This window comes from Bubalus kerabau, chromosome 9, assembly GCF_029407905.1.
Source record: "Bubalus kerabau isolate K-KA32 ecotype Philippines breed swamp buffalo chromosome 9, PCC_UOA_SB_1v2, whole genome shotgun sequence".
NCBI classification, from domain to species: Eukaryota; Metazoa; Chordata; class Mammalia; order Artiodactyla; family Bovidae; genus Bubalus; species Bubalus kerabau.
This window is the reverse complement of record NC_073632.1, coordinates 108,977,490-108,994,672: the sequence shown is the minus strand read 5'-3', so window position 1 is coordinate 108,994,672 and position 17,183 is coordinate 108,977,490. Positions and strand designations below refer to the sequence as shown.

The 17,183-nt window shown below is 48.6% G+C and overlaps 1 long non-coding RNA gene across 1 annotated transcript in view; it reads left to right on the top strand.

The window, feature by feature from the left end:
- Positions 1-14,161, top strand: part of LOC129619499 (uncharacterized) — an 83,509-nt gene extending 69,348 nt beyond the window's left edge. Inside the window, exon 3 of the long non-coding RNA XR_008697908.1 lies at positions 13,911-14,161. This is a non-coding gene — a long non-coding RNA (uncharacterized LOC129619499). The remainder of the gene's footprint in view (positions 1-13,910) is intronic.
- The last annotated feature ends 3,022 nt before the right edge of the window (positions 14,162-17,183 follow it).

The window sequence follows — 17,183 nt, the reverse complement described above, 5'->3', positions numbered from 1 at the left end:
TTTTCTTTCTGGCTTACTTCACTCTGTATAATAGGCTCCAGTTTCATCCACCTCATTAGAACTGATTCAAATGTATTCTTTTTAATGGCTGAGTAATACTCCATTGTGTATATGTACCACAGCTTTCTTATCCATTCATCTGCTGATGGGCATCTAGGTTGCTTCCATGTCCTGGCTATTATAAACAGTGCTGCGATGAACATTGGGGTACACATGTCTCTTTCCCTTCTGGTTTCCTCAGTGTGTATGCCCAGCAGTGGGATTGCTGGGTCATAAGGCAGGTCTATTTCCAGTTTTTTAAGGAATCTCCACACTGTTCTCCATAGTGGCTGTACTAGTTTGCATTCCCACCAACAGTGTAAGAGGGTTCCCTTTTCTCCACACCCTCTCCAGCATTTATTATTTGTAGACTTTTGGATCGCAGCCATTCTGACTGGTTGTAATTTTGTTTTGAAAGTCGTTATCAGAACAGTTCCATTTCTTGGGAATAAGATAGTACCTGTCCTGCAGGAGGAGATGGCGCTTGAGGCCCCTCCCCCATTCACCTTCAGGGCTCTTTGAAGGTCAGCTTCCATCCACTCAGCTGGTAAAGAATCCACCTACAATGCAGGAGACCCCAATTTGATCCCTGGGTTGGGAAGATCTGCTGGAGAGGGGATAGGCTACCCACTCCAGTATTCTTGGGCTTCCCTGGTGGCTCAGCTGGTAAAGAATCTGCCTGCAATGTCAGAGACCTGGGTTTGATCCCTGGGTTGGGAAGATCCCCCGGAGAAGGGAAAGGCTACCCACTCTGCCCACCCCAGTATTCTGGCCTGGAGAATTCCATGGACTGAAGTCCCTGGGGTCACAGAGAGTCGGACACGACTGAGTGATTTTCACTTTCACTTTTCCACCCACTCCTGAGCTTACAGACCTGTCCTTACACAGGAAAGGGGGCACAGCTGTGGATTGCCACTTTGCCAGCCTCCTGGTACCTCCATCCTTCCAGAGCAATTCAGGAGAAAAAATATACATGAAATGTAGATAATATTTTTTAAAAACAAAAGTCAGATCATGTAAGTCCACCAAAGTTTCCCCATTTCATGAAGAAGGAAGACCAAGGCCAATGGCCTAAACAGCTTGCAGGAACTGGTGGCCATGCCCTTGCTACCTCCTGGCCACTCCCGCCCCTGCCCGCCTCAAGTCTCCTGGCACACTGACCACCTGGCTCCTTTGGAGAAGCCACACACGCTGTCTTCGTGGGGCCCGTGAAGTATTTCCCCCGGAGTAGTATTCTCCCCACGCCCACAGGCTCACCCTCGCCTCTGCCAAGTCTTGACTCACATCTCAGCTTCTCAGTGAGCCCCGCCCACCCGCTGCTGAAAGGCTGCCAGTGCCCAACCCCCTCATATCCACCACGGCTGCCACCGTCCAGCCTACTTACTTATGACATTTATGGCTTTCTATTCTCCATCCTGGAGTATGCGCTTCGTAAGGGCAGGGGTTTCTATCTGCTTGGTTCACTCATGTATCCCAAGTGTCTAGAATAATGCCTGGCGTGGTGGACACCCAGCTAAGTGTCTGTTGACAGAGCACATGAGTGATTTCCTAGTGTGGTGCAAGAGCTGGTGGTCAGCCGCCCCCAGACCCCTCGGCCAGTGTTGCCGGGTTTCCTTCTTGGCCCGAGGCCACCTGGGGAGACATGGCAGTGCTTTTGCGTTTGCCCGTCTCCTCGGGGCATCCACACACAGGAGCGCCCTGCGCGCATTCGTTCATTTGGTTTTAAAAATGATCTTATTTTAACTAAATATAGAATGTAAATCATTCAAGAAAAAATTTGAACTAAAAAATATTGAAAGACTTCTTTTCCCTTCTCAATATGCAGAAAATACTTACACAATAATATACTTTAGCCTTATCAAATAAAAATAAACCCTGACTTTAGACCCAGGCATGGATGGCACTGCTAATGACTAGCCGGCATGTAGTCTAATTTTATTTACACTTTGCAGTGATGAGATGCAAAGTTCTGGGGTTTGCGCCTTTTGCTTAATACATGTCTTTCCAAACAAAAACAAGCAGACAAAGCAGATATTTAAATCGTAGGGTTTCAAAAGCATATAAAAAGAGTTGCTTATTTTCAGAATAGCAAATTCATATTAAAAATATAGCCATAGTTTTAGGGCAGACAGAAGTATAGAAAACCGTTGATTTTTCTAATATCAAATTATCTTGATATCTTCACCTCTCTTCTTATCACCAAGATGACTTACTCTAAAAACTCAAGGTTGACAATTTTGCTCAGTTTTCGCAGAAGAAAAGGCCTTGGCTGCGGTGGGCGGGTATGGACTGTGGGCACCTGGATGGAGAATATGCCAAGGCTCAGGGAGGAGGCTGAGAGGTGAGGGAATAAGGAAGAGACAGAATGGAACCACATGTCCCCAAGCTTTGAGAACTGAGCTGGGGAGAAGCCCACAAAAGACACGAAAAATCCCGATTGGCGTTGGAAGTTGGTGTGACAGTGCTCACAGAGCAGCTGCACTTTTCTGCGGCAGATGCTTTGAGGCCTGGTGGCTTCTGTCCTTTCGCGACAAGATCACTGGTTTTCTTTGGCCTGGGAAGGCCTTCAAGAATCATCAGTTAGGCTAAAAGCTTGTTCGCTAAAAACACGGTTCAGCCTGAGTTGTCTCATTTTATGACCCTAAGAAAAATAGTAGGTCCCAGTCATGGGGCGCTGGCCCTGTGCCAGGCATGCATTTTCTCTCTGAATCCTCACAATTAATCCTCACAGTTACGTCTAAAATGACTTGAAAGAGCTGCCAGAGTGTGGCAGATCCAGGCTTCAAAATCAGGCTCTTCTGACTCCAGAGACCAGTTTCTTTCTTTTCCTTTTTTCTTAATAGTATTCCTGTCTATTGCATGCATATGACATGCCAGGCACCACGTGAGACATTTTACACACATCAGATCAGATCAGATCAGTCGCTCAGTCGTGTCCGACTCTTAGCAACCCCATGAATCGCAGTACGCCAGGCCTCCCTGTCCATCACCAACTCCCGGAGTTCACTCAGACTCACGTCCATTGAGTCAGTGATGCCATCCAGCCATCTCATCCTCTGTCGTCCCCTTCTCCTCCTGCTCCCAATCCCTCCCAGCATCAGAGTCTTTTCCAATGAGTCAACTCTTCGCATGAGGTGGCCAAAGGACTGGAGTTTCAGCTTTAGCATCATTCCTTCCAAAGAAATCCCAGGGCTGATCTCCTTCAGAATGGACTGGTTGGATCTCCTTGCAGTCCAAGGGACACTCAAGAGTCTTCTCCAACACCACACTTCAAAAGCATCAATTCTTTGGCGCTCAGCCTTCTTCACAGTCCAACTCTCACATCCATACATGACCACAGAAAAAACCATAGCCTTGACTAGACGAACCTTTGTTGGCAAAGTAATGTCTCTATATGGTATCTGGGTTGCATAGTCCTCCATAATTCTCACTGTAACATTAGGACATGAATACTATTATTGTTCCCACTTTGATGATGAAAAATGAAGCTCAAAGCCGTTCTGTATTTTGTTCAGAGACACACACTTGGAAGGAGGTATAAGCAGTTTAAACTTGGCCAGTTTGTCTCTCCAACAAAGACACAAGTCTGCCCAGCTCAGATTCTTCTTCCCCACCAGATCTTTATAAAAGTTGAACTTACACTTGGATGCAAAGAACACTTTAAATGTAAAATCAGAGATTTTACAGGGCATATTCTTTTACTATAGTCAAAAAATTTAAAAAAACGATAATAATGTGGCTGAAAACATTCTTTGCTACTTGGAAATTGACAAGCACACTTCTGTATAACCCGTCTATCAAAGAGGATGTTAAAACTGAAATTAGAAATCTAGAAACATGTGAAAGGGGGAATATTTTATTTCGAAGACCATGGGACCCCTGAAAGCACAACTCAGGGAAAATGTATGGAAAGAAATGACTTCAGCATGAGAGAAGAAAGCCTGAAAATAAAGGAGCTGTGTACACATCACAAAAAACTGAGAGAAGATGGTAAGTGCAAGTGCGAAGAGAGAGTTCAGAGCAGCTGAAACCAATAGCGTATAAGATAAGAGAAACTACGGTATTGAGCTGACTCTGTGAAACGGGAAGAGGCTTCAGTTGTGGGCGGGATCTCGGGATCTCTGGGGGGCCTCTCGCTGCCACAGTGTAGTAACTCCTGCTCTCTGAGGACCTGAGTATTAGCCGTTGTCTTTCAAACTTGAGAAAGAAGCCGTTCAATACGTTGCTCTAAAGAAGCCAAACCTGCTATGGTCTGGAAAGAAAACAATGAAAAACGTTTACCTGCTCTGCGTTTCTTGTTTTGGAATAGCGTGCTTCAAAGTAGGGTTATAGGTTTGGCTTTTGTAAACTGAATTCCATGGAAATGCACTCTGGGGAGTCTGCCCACAGTATGGAATCTTGAGTTATGTTCACCTGTATGGGTGCACGTCCTAGTCCCTTCCTTCATCTCTTTCATCTACTGATAAAGTTTTATTTTCATCAGAGCTGCGCTGTGCCTGGTGACTACTTATTCAACAGATAGACCATGATTTTTAGACCCTCTTTAAATTCTTTGCCACTCAGAGCTCATGTATTGCCACTGATTTGGGCTTTTTAGAGGCAGGGTTTTGGGTTTTTCTATTATTACAGAACTTTCCATCTGTATTTTGCGGTTGTGAATCTGCACGTTTACTTTCCAATTAAGACTTGCCCTACCAAGTAGACTTCACAAACCGTGCCCGTCCGGCCTGTACTTGCACAGCAACACCGTTACAGCGCCAGGAAATTGTGATGGTGATTCTTCTACCTTTTAATGTTTTAAAGTAAAATGTGATTTTATAAGCCAAATGAAAGATTTGAAAAATTAGATTTTTCCCCCACTAATTATAGTTTCTTCAGTTATACTGCGCTCAGTAACTGTATCCTAGATAAACCCACCCAGAAATGACAGTTCTGGGGCACGCTAAGTGTGTTTAGTTCCACGTTTAACCGCCTTCATCAGCGTCAGCCCACCGCTTTCACCTTATTTTAATCCTCTGTAAAGGGAACGGGAAAGGAGGCTCTGACATCCAGTACAGACTGCAGACTCCAGTGGCCGCAGTGAATTGCTGGAGTTTTGTTAAAAGGCTTTGGTCAAGTTAAAAGCCCTTGCTTTGGACAGTGACCCAGGAGATATAGATGGGTAATGGATACCTTTAAGCAATTAATGATTTTCTGATAAACTTTGTGGAAATCTTCTATTTTATAATTTGAATCAGGTTCTAAATGCAAGATTCAAATGAATATTCTAGGGAATTCTCTGGCAGTCAAGTAAAGTTAGGACAGTTTCACTGCCCAGGGCCAGAGCTGATGCCGAGTCAGGGAACTCTGATTCCAAAAGCTGAGGTCTGGCCAAAAATAGACAAGCAAACAGATGAATAAAGGGATATTTTAAGTTAGATTATAGATCCAACCCTAGCCCTAACCCTAACCCTAACCTCCTTGCATTGATCTCCTGAAAACTTATTTACAGTGAACTTCTTTAAATCAGAGTTCCAAACATTAAATCAGACTTCACCTGTATTTTATGGTTACTTAAGAAATAAGATTTGACTGAAAACAAATGGATAGATTTTCATAGCATGTATACTTAAAAACCCAGCTATAGAAAACTGGGCTATTTCATGCTTAAGCTTGCTTTTATATCAGAGGAACATATTAACTGAACCCTCTTTAAAGTGATCTAACTATAATAAACACAAAAATTGGAAATACCGAATGCAGACATGCTGCTTTGGAGAATAAAGCACACATTATATATTTAAAGGGAAATCAAAGGCCCTAATTTGCCTTCTGTAGCTGCCTTTCATCAGGTTTATAATCCACATGCAAAATCTACAAAATGGGCCTAATTCCTAGCCCATAAAAGTCACCTCGAGAGCTGTTATGAGCAGTTATGGGAGTAAATTAACTTGAGTGTTTGAGAGCAGCCGTAATAACACATTCATGGAGAGACACAGGAAATGGTCGGCATGAAGGGGGCAGAACCAGCAATCTGTTCTCTCCTCCTGGCCTGACGTGGCTCTCAGAGGCTGTGTGAATGGTGCATGCTCAGTCCTCGAGTTCAGGGGGCACCAGTAGCTGTTGCCAATCTATGCTCTTCAGGGGTTACGTGTCCTCTGTGGTCACCCCAGGGTATCAGGCTCATTGAATCCTGAAACCGTAACTACCAAATCTACCAGTCTCGGGAAAAGAGGGTTAGGAAAATTTAATCAAAATGGTTTAAAAAGATCAGAAGAGTGTTTCACTGCAGCCTCTCATGGGCTGATATTCAGAAAAACAGAGACCCTGGGAATTTATAAGCAGAGAGCATTTACTTTTTATTTTTATCTTTGGTTGACGTGGGTCTTCGTTGCTGTGCACGGGCTTTCTCTAGTTGCAGGAGGCTCCTCACCGTGGTGGCTTCTCTTGTTGCAGAGCCTGGGCTCTAGGCGAGTGGGCTTTGCAAGCTGCGGCCCGCGCTCTGGAGCACCGGTTCAGTAGTTGTGGCGTACAGGCTTTCTTGCTTCAGGGCGTGTGGGATCTTCCCCTACAGGGAATGGAACCCATGTCCCCTGCATTAGCAAGTTGGATTCTTATCCACTGTGCCACCAGGGGAGTCCTTATTTACTTTTTGTTCTTCAAAAACAGTGATCTTCTTCTTCAGGGTGATTTAACAGTGATACATTGAACACCTATGAAATCCATCTGTTTACCAGAGTAGGGTAATGTGAAAGTGACAGATTTTCTTTTGTTGGGCTCCAAAATCACTGCCGATGCTGGCTGCAGCCATGAAATTAAAAGATGCTTGTTCCTTGAAAGAAAAGCTGTGACAAGCCTAAACAGCATATTAAAAAGCAGAGACATCACTTTGTCAACAAAGGTCCATATAGTCAGAGCTATGGTTTTTCTGGTAGTCATGCATGTTGGACCATAAAGAAGGCTGAGCACAGAAGGATTGATGCTTTCGAACTGTGGTGTTGGGGAAGACTCTTGGAGGGTCCCTTGGACAGCAAGGAGATCAAACTAGTTAAGCCTAAAGGAAATCAACTCTGAATATTCGTTGGAAGGACTGATGCTGAAGCTGAAGCTCCAATACTCTGGCCACCTGATGTGAAGAGCTGACTCACTGGAAAAGACCCTGATGCTGAGAAAGGTTGAGGGCAGGAGGGGAAGAGGGTGACAGAGGATGAGGTGGTTGGATGGCATCACTGACTCTATGGACATGAGTTTGAGCAAGCTCTGGGAGATGGTGAAGGACAGGGAAGCCTGACGTGCTGCAATCCATGGAGTTGAAAAGAGCTGGACATGAGTTAGTGACTTAACAACAACAGTGTGAAAGGCAGGCCATGGGTGTACAGTGTCCACCTGTTAAGACTCCAGCAGTTAGCAAGAAGGTGGAGGAACACGGTCAACAGAGACACCGGGAAGGTCTCCTTCATCCAGTGTGACCCCAATTCAACTAGTGGGGCCCCGCCCACTGTAACTTCTCAGTTTGTTTTACATTTATCCCCATTCTTGTTCCTCACCTAAAGAGTGTAATGTGATGGAGATTGGGGTATTCTAAGAGCCCAGGGATTGTAAGTCCTCTCTACCAGGTCTGACCTTGACAGCTTCCCTAGAAATACCGCCACTGCTTCTAGTTAAACTCCAGAGCCGAGGTATAAGGCTCCCACGGGGAACACACAGGTTTACATCAAGGTGACTGTATCTTGACTTATTTGCAATTATGTAAGATTATCAGATAAAAGTCACAGTCATTTTAAACTTGGTTTTAATGTTCAATTCCACCCCACTCCAGTACTCTTGCCTGGAGGATCCCATGGGCGGAGGAGCCTGGTGGGCCGCGGTCCATGGGGTCGCGAAGGGTCGGACACGACTAAGCAACTTCACTTTCTCTTTTCACTTTCATGCATTGGAGAAGGAAATGGCAACCCACTCCAGTGTTCTTGCCTGGAGAATCCCAGGGACGGGGGAGCCTCATGGGCTGCCGTCTATGGGGCCGCACAGAGTTGGACACGACTGAAGCGACTTAGCAGCAGCAGCAGCAGGAGAATTTTTCAGGATGCACATTAACATTTCTAAACTTTTGTTGTCAATGAGTTGAATCTGAGTTAATGATGTTTTGTTATTTTTCTTGGTGGCCCTGTGGTAAGGGAAAGTGCCCCTTTATGGTAAGTGGTAAGTGCCCCTTTATGCTGTGGATGGGAAATCAGCCCCTGAGTGGTAACTGTGGTGTGACTGCCTTGAAGCCACCCTTTGTTTCCTGTATTTCACTCAAATGCATTCCCTAGTGGCTCAGGTTAAGGAGTGTACTAGGTCTGGGCGCCATATATGTCCACCTCTATTCCATCTTCAGATTAAGAGGCCCATGTTGGGACCAGAGGCCCACCCTCACTCCCTTTGGAAGGAGAAGACGGGCAGAGTTGACACAGAGAGTGCCCAGGGCTTGCCCATCCGAAGCTCTCCGTGGCTGAGGCCCCATGAGCCGCCCAGTGCGGCAGAACAGTGTCCTGGCCCCCTGCCGGGTGGCACGGCTTTAACGGACGTTCCCTTTCTCCCCGTCAATGACCGGTGCACTGTCTTGGACTTTCTTGGGGCCAGCTGGGCCTCTAGAAAGGACCAGTGTGACGTGGAAAGCAAAGCCAACAGATTACTTAAGGCCACTTAGCCTTGGTGTGGTCTTCTGCAAAGATGGCGTCTGCCTGGTTGGCCACAGTCATGTCCCTCAGCCAGAAGCTCTCAGGGCACAGCAAGCGGAAGAAAAGAAAACTGGATATTTATTATGGGGAATTCCACTTAGGAACATATGTGGCTTTTTGTTCTATTTTTTCAGCTAGGCTTGATATGCTGCATAGTTGGGTTTGGTTAGTGATAGAAGTGATGATGGGTTATTTGAATGGGGCACATGTTCTTACATAGGATTACTTTGAACACCAGTAGGCAGAGTGTGGGGCTTACCTGGTAGCTTAGCTGGTAAAGAATCCTCCTGCAATGCAGGAGCTCCTGGTTGGATTCCGGGGTTGGGGAGATCCCCTGGAGAAGGGAATGGCAACCCACTCCAGTGTTCTTGCCTGGAGACTCCCATGGACAGACGAGCCTGGCGGGCTACAGTCCATGGGGTCTCAAAGCATCGGACACGACTAAGCAGCTAGCTCCGCATAGCACACAGGCAGAGTGTGGAATACTGTGCCAGGGGCTCAAGACTCCTGGTGGAGATTTCTGGAAACATCCTGTGAAAGTCTCTGCCAGAGTGGAGTCCTAGAGGGAGGATAAGGGAATTTTCACATACACCATACGTGCGTGCTAAGTCGTTTCAGTCATGTCCAGCTCTTTGCAACCCCATGGGCTGTAGCCTGCCAAGCTCCTCTGTCCATGGGATTCTCCAGACTAGAATACTGGAGTGGGCTGCCATTTCCTTCTCCAGGGGATCTTTCAGACCCAGGGACTGAACCTGCGTCTCTTGCAGCTCCTGCACAGCACATGGATTCTTTACCCCTGAGCCACTGGAGAAGCCCTTCACACACACCAGCAGATGGCAAAAATCTAACCGCACACCAAGGATCCTCAAAGGGGCAGATTTGAACTTGGGGCCTCCAGGCTCTGGCTCGTAGTATTTTCCTCTCCTCTGTCTGAAACAAAGGATGTCCTGCCAAAGAGCTCCTTGGGGAGGAAAGGAGACTGTACCATTGCTCTTGTTGATGACCACAATGTGAATTAGTACAGACGATAAAGCAAAGTTATTAAACCCCTGCATCTCAACCACACAAAGTGCAAGTGTCCAGAGGTTTCGGAGGACACACTCTCTCAGCTTTCTCCTCCTTCAAGCACAGCTCTCTGGCTCCTGTGGTCACACAGACAACTGTGGCTGAAAAAACAAGGCTGCTTACTTTCTGGCTTCAGTGAGTCCTTTTTTTTTTTTTTTTTTTTGTGATAAGGGTCCTTTCAAAAGATTTAATATGCAAAGTTGGTGGCTCAGATGGTAAAGCACCTGCCTACCATGCGGGAGACCTGGGTTCAGTCCCTGGGTCGGAAAGATCCTGTGGAGAAGGAAATGGAAACCCACTCCAGTATTTGGAAAATCCCATGGACAGAGGAGCCTGGTGGGCTACAGTCCATGGGATTGCAAAGAGTCGGACACGACTGAGCGACTTCACTTCACTTCAGTGATAGTTCACAACGTGTAGCTTTTCCAGACCTGAGATGGCGTGTGTGTGAGGAGGGTTGCCGTCGTCAGGAAAAGGGCCGTCTGTATTGTGAAACCCAGACCCGGAAAAAACTGTCTGTGTGTCTGATGTGTGCAGAGCCCTCGGCGGCTGCACCAGCCTTTCTCTCCGTCTCCTTTTCCCTTCAGATGCTCTTCTGAGAGGAGCTCAGGAGAACGCAGTCTTGGTCAGTCACGGCCTGAGCCGCCCGCCCGTGGGAACGGCCACGGCCTCCGCTGGCCGCCCGTAGAGGCCCGCCAGCTCTGCTCCAGATCCGCGCACGAGTCTGGAGCCACTGGTTTTTGTGTTCTGCTGGGGTTTTGTTTTGAGATGAACAGAAAGGAATACATTCTCTGGATTAAATGAGCCATTTTGTTTCTTATTTTTGAGACAAATCTCGGAATCAACAATTTTACTTTTTCTTATAACGGCACTGTGTCCCCTCGTATAAAGGTCAAGTCTCATTGCGAAATGTGGCTATTAAAATAATGTTTGCAAGGAAAGGATTCCCAAGCCACAGATGAAGACCTGCTTATTTCAAATGACCTTGACAACATAGTCATTTGTGTGGACACAAGGCGAGCCTCCCTGGGGAACACACTCATTAGGAACTTTAACAGCTGTTTATGAAACGCTCTGCTTGTCTATATGTAAGGTGGTCTCAGGGGTCAGGAAATTTAGGCCATTCCCAACTTGTCTTATTTCGGAGAAGGCGATGGCACCCCACTCCAGTACTCTTGCCTGGAGAATCCCATGGACGGGGGAGCCTGATGGGCTGCTTTCACTTCTCACTTTCATGCATTGGAGAAGAAAATGGCAACCCACTCCAGTGTTCTTGCCTGGAGAATCCCAGGGACGGAGGAACCTGGTGGGCTGCCGTCTATGGGGACGTACAGAGTCGGACATGACTGAAGCGACTTAGCAGCAGCAGCTTGTCTTATTTATCCCCAGTGCCTCCACGGTCACTTTCTACTTAAATGCTTTAAATTGACTTTGGGTCTCTTTGAGAAGTGTTTCTTTTGTTTAAGTCTTTTATTTGTATAATATATAAAAATGTATATAATTCTCTTATTCAGTTTTCTGTTTGACTCTTAAGATAGCCTCCAAGGAAAGTGATACATGTGACCTCTGAAAGCTGATTCAAAGTGTTGATCATTTAACACTTTAACAGTGTTGATCGTTTAACAGGGCTGTATTCTAATTTGGGTGCTTTTGAGAAGTGAAGACTGCCTCAGCATTCTGTGAATCTCAGTGGGTTTCTGAAGTGACTCAATATTTTCAAAATGGCAGTATCTTCAAAATGTAGTTATGCTCATAGGATTATCACAGAAACTTAGTATTGATTGTTTAACCTCAGCAGGCCTCTTAGCACCAGCCTCCTGGGGGCTAGATGAAAGCAGCGAAGGTGTTAGTCTCAGTCGTGTCCAGCTCTTTGTGACCCCATGGATGGTAGCCCACCAGGCTCCTCTGTCCATGGAATTCTCCAGGTGAGAATACTGGAGTGGGTTGGCATTCCCTGACCCAGGGATTGAACCCAGGTCTCTCCAATTGCAGGCAGATTCTTTCCTCTCTGAGCCACCAGGGAAGCCCCAGGGGCTGGATACTCAGCCATTAAGCAGTGCTTATTTGCATGAGGAATTAATGTTTTGCTTTTGATTAATGAAAATTTCTACTTGGATCTTATTATTCAGCAAGGAATATGCTGACTCCCCCTTTCATACTTAAGGAGATTTATTTGGAATATTAATGTTTTAACAACAGGCCAGTTCTCAAAAGCATTCCCTAATTGGAAATTAAGCACCATTTAGGCATTGTTTTAGTGAAGAAGAGCAACTGGTTTTTAGTTGTTTTATAACACAAAGCAATACTAAAATTTAATTTGTTTTATAGTTAATTGATTTGAGTTCATAAAATAATTTAATCAAAACTGCAGTTTTAGGAATATTAGGGCTGAAGGAGTTGGTTTTCTCAACTCCAGTCTGTTTTCAAGGCTGTCCCATTCAGTGTATTGACTGTGTAACAACATTGTGCTTATTGAAATTGTAATGCCCTTTTAAGAAATAGGCCTGACTGTAATAGTACTGTAAGAACGCATGCTTCTCTCCAGTCACCATTTGCTGGCGTCAGTGCTAACGGCAGTCTGTCATCAGGTGGCACGAGGTGACAGGCAGGGGAGCCAACGCTGAGTGCCTCCTGCGTGCTGGCCTCTGCTGGAGGTTACGGAGGAAGAGACGCATGACTTCACATATCACGCTGTTTAAAGTAAAATTGTCAATGCAAATTTTATGTGCATTAAAATTTGGAAGAGGTTTAGTGTAACACGTTCATATACGCAGATAAAATACCTTAGTTCCAGGAGACAACAAAGCTGTGATGGATTGGAGAAAAATGAAGGCAGGCTTTGAGAAAGAAGTGCTTAAAACTCCAGTGAGAGACTTGGTGGGCTTGGGAGGCGTGAATTAATGCCTGGCGGCTGGACTCCAGGTTAACATGCCAGACAAGGAATAAATTATCTTCTTAGAGTGCAGAGAGCTTGTGTGATATGACACATGTTGATAACTTAGTAGCAATTAAATGGAAAAGTCTGACATATAAACCCACATGTTTTTACTACGTTTGGGAGCAATAGACAGTTGCTTGTAAATTATTTTGCTCAAATAACTATTTTAAATGTCACAGAAATTAAAATCAGGATAAAAAGAATGTCCTTTTATAGACTGTCTGTATAAATAGACAAGTTTAATATTTAATCAACCTGTGTCTTATATCTTTATAAAGAAAGGTTACTAGCATTTAAAAAGAAAAAACATTATTCAAGAATTAGCACTGTGAATTTTTATAGCTGTAAGCACTAATATTAAAAGTTGTAAAATAAAATCAATTGAGACACAGGCCCACATGTTGATCAAAGCATTCATAAAATATTAATTATACTTATTGTACCTAACTCTTAAGCTCTTTTGTAAAAGGGGTGCATGGTTAACTTATAAAGAAATTTGATGAGAAAAACCAACATTTTACCATTTCTTAGTCTCTTCCTTGAGCCATGCTTTAAAATGTTTTTATGAACATATCTTTCAAATTAGATAATAATCAGGCAGATATTCTTTCCTCTATATATGGATTATTATGCATAAAATACTAAAATTAATATAAAATTAATATGCAATTAAGCTAATTTTAAAATAACATATAGAAGAATTCTTAGAGAATGTAAGTCTGCTTGTAGTTGCACAGGTCCACTAATATAAGGCTTCATTACCAATATAGATTTCTTTCTTGATCGTTTTCCTTCATAGAGGGCAGAGGCGAATGTTTTATATTCTAAAATGCTGAACTGCTAGTGATGAGCATCATGATCTTGGCACCCTTCCTGGTGTTAGCTGCCCTGCTGATATTCTCTTAGTTTCCAATCTTTGCAGTGTGGACGGGCATGTCTTCACCTGAGAACGAAGGAAACTGTTCATTTCATAGAGAGTACATAGTAGTGGGGTGAACTTTGGCAGTGGTTCTTCCTCTGCTTTTGGAATTACAGCTCCTAATTTCGGTTTGCTTAAATTGTATTGTGATCTGATAACATTTTGACATGTAACTAAGTTTCAAGCTTTATGAGGGCTATCAGAATGGAGAGCTCACTTAATTATGAGCCAACCTGTTTATTCCTGAAAGGTTTGGAGTAACAAGTATTCAGTCCCAGTCTTCTCCTTCTGAGACATCACTAAGGAAACTCAAAGCGAAGGAAAAGAATCTGCAAGAAACAGCATTCGACAGGTGTTGCAGCACCTGCACACGCGGGTGAGTGACAGTGCCCTCTGAGGCTGTGTGTCTGTGATTTAAATCTTTGACTAAATATTTCATGAAGAAGAAACAGTGGCTGGGCGCCTATTGGATTCACATGAACAGAAGTGCCCTCCAGTATTAAGTAAGGAGGACACTTAACAGATATGATCAGTAATCAGAAGGCTCCTCCTCAACCTGTTCCTTTTCCGTTGTCAGGCTCTGGCATTTTTCATTGGTACGGGAAGTGTGTGCTGTCCAGCCATCGGCTGGAGAAAAGAAGGAAGTAAAGTAGAAAGAAATTGATTTCAGAAGAGGGCTAGTGACCATCCTGAAGCTTGTGTCCTGATTTAACGAAGACCCAAAAGAACAAATATCTGATGCTTTCCTCCCTGTGCCCTGTGCCTGGGCGCTCCGATGGCTTCTCTTCAAACTAAAGACACATTTTCTTGTAACAGGAAAGTCACTTTAATAACTCCAAAAGGCAACCGAAGAAACCTAAAGGACATTCAGAAGCATTCTGCCTGCAGAAGAATGAACAGTGAACACTTCCAGGAGAAACGCGTCCTCCCCAAACCGCCGGGCAGCCAGGCAGACCCTTCCCGCGGGGCCGAGGGCGCCGCGCGCGCGGATCCCCGACTCCCGGGAGAGTAACAGGTGTTAGCGAAGCCAGCCGCGTCGGCCTGGAGGCTTCGGGAGACCGGGCTATGCGGCTCGGCCGTTTCGGTTCTTTCTTCGCCAAACAAAACAAAACAAAAAAACACAGCAGGCAAATTCCACCCCCTTCCACCCCCCGTAAGGTAAGAGCCACCGGAATCTTTTGCTGGTTCCGCAAAGTGAAGAATTCCGATCCAGCGAGTGCCAGGGCTGGCGCGCGCTAGGAGCGACGCTCAGAGTTCACCGGGCAGTCGCGGAAACGCCCGGGGACCTGGCTGGGGAACCCGGGCCGCGCCGCCGTCCCCGCGCCCCGCCTGCCCAGTCTGGTGCAAATACACACATGCCCTTTTCCACTGTGGCCGTTTGGATGAGAGTGGGGAAAAGCAGACTAGGGAAGAAATTATATTTCAAGATAAAAAAATCCCTCCGAACTGGACGGAGAGAAGAATAAAAAAAAGTGGAGGGCTAGAAGAGACCCCGGGACCAAGCGCACACTGGGGTCCCCGGCCCTGCGTCCACCGAGCGGCTGCACCGCCGCGCATGCCTCTCGCTCAGGTGACCGTCTTGACCTTCGCGGAAGCTGGGCTTCGGCGCGCCGGCCCCAGTCCTGGGAAGGTGACCTAGGCCAGGGAGTCTGGGCAGCCCGTCCCGCCGTGGGGCAGCCGGCCCACCGCCACAACCCCCGATCCGCAGCGCTGCTATGGCTCCGCTGCCTGCGATGGGCGGGTACCGACACCTGCGCGCCGGGCGCTCGGCTCTCCAACTTGGCAAACTTCTGGCGGCCGCTCCGTGCTCAGAGCGCCCGTTGGGCGACATAGTTCCTTTCTGTAGTCATTGTCTGGATTGGGGCTGGGGGCCGAGGGAGGGGGGCATGGTCCGAGAAAGCCGAGGGTGAGGACTCAGTCTCAGAACTTGTTTGCCTTTTCTATTCTCTGGCCTCACCTGGGCAAACTGGGTTGTGCACACAAAGTTCGTTGTAAAGTATCAGAAAGGGAGTCCTGGGGAAGAGCTGGCTTGCTAAACCCTAGTTTACTGGGAACAGTAAGCCTGGATAGAAATTCCAACCCAGCGTCTGAGTTGGCACTCTCCTGGGAGTTGTGAGCACATTTCGGTTGGAGCTGCGGGCCGGCTGGCGGGAGGGTTCCCGGGCCCGGGCAGGGGACAAGGCTCGCCCGGCGGCGCACAGCTGGAGCAGCTGCAGGGCGGCGGGTATCAAGAATCTAACACCAGGCCCAGATGTGAGGACGCCTCGCAGAGACCCGGGCGTGGCTCGGTCCTCCGGCCCGGGCCCGGGGCGCACCCTGGACCCCGGGAGCCGCTGGGGTGTGGGGCCTGGCGCCGGGGGGCCAAGTAGCTGCGGGGCGCGCTGCGTGGGCGCGGGCGGCTGCGGCGTGGGGCGCCTTGGCTCCGCCAGTGGGCGTCTTCTGCAGCCGCCGCCGCCGCCTCCACGGGCAGCGGCACTGCGGCGCTTTTCTCCGCTGCTTTCGAGCAGTCGCTGAGGCTTAGCCACCACCGGAGCGCGCACAGACCACGCCACGCTTGCAGGCAGCGTCTCCGCCGCCCCTCGCCCGCCGGGAGCACGCCGATTGTGCGCGCCGGCCGGCAGCCAGGCGCCGCCGCGGGGGACTCGCCCTCCGGGCCCCGGGTCCTCCCGGCCCCCCATGCGGAATACGATGTGAAGACTGGGCCGAGCGGGCGCGGAAGACAGGAGAGGAGGACTAGACTGACGAACGGGCCGATCGGCCCGGGAGGGCTGGCCCTGCGGGGGCGGAGCCCGCGGAGTCCCGGCCTGTCGCGCGCCCCTCCCGCCCGCGGCCGGCCCCCACCGGCGGCCCGAGGAGGAGGAGGGGGGCCATGGCCAGCCCCGAAGAGCCACTTGCTCCCCGCCCCCAGGCCCCCCTGCCCGCGGCGGGGGACGAGCCCGGCTCTGGCAAACTCCGCCCGGAGCCCGGGCGCAGCGCCGCCGGCGGGAGGAGCGCAGCCGGCCCGGGCCCGGCCCCCGAGCCGCCTGGTCGCGGCCGGGCCGAGCGCGCCTGGTCCCCGCGCCCGCCCCCCTCTTCCGCTGGCCGCGCCAGCCCCCCGGGGGGCCCCGGCGCCCTGTCTGCGCGCGGCGGCGGGGGTGGCTGGGTCGCAGCGCGCGCTCCCTTCGCGCTCGCCTTCTCCTCCCCGGTCCGCGTCTCCGCTCCATCTTCCTTTTACTTCTGGCCGCCGCCCCCCCAACCCCCGCCTTTTCTTCTCCCCTCCTCATCTGCTTTTCACCTCCCCGCGCGTCTCCCAGGAAGGGAGGGCGCAGCGGCGGCGGCGGCGGCGGCCCGAGGAGGCGGCGGCGATGCTGGCGGCGGCGGCGGCGGCGGACAAGAGGCGGCTCCCCTGAGCGTCCCCCCCAGCAGGAGTCACCGCGGCGGCGGCGGCGGGCGGCGGCGGCTCTTCCTCTCCCCCGCGCTCCGAGGCTTGCTGCTCTCGCCCCGCGCCGGGCCCCGGCCGCCGCCGCCGCCCCGGCTCCCGCTC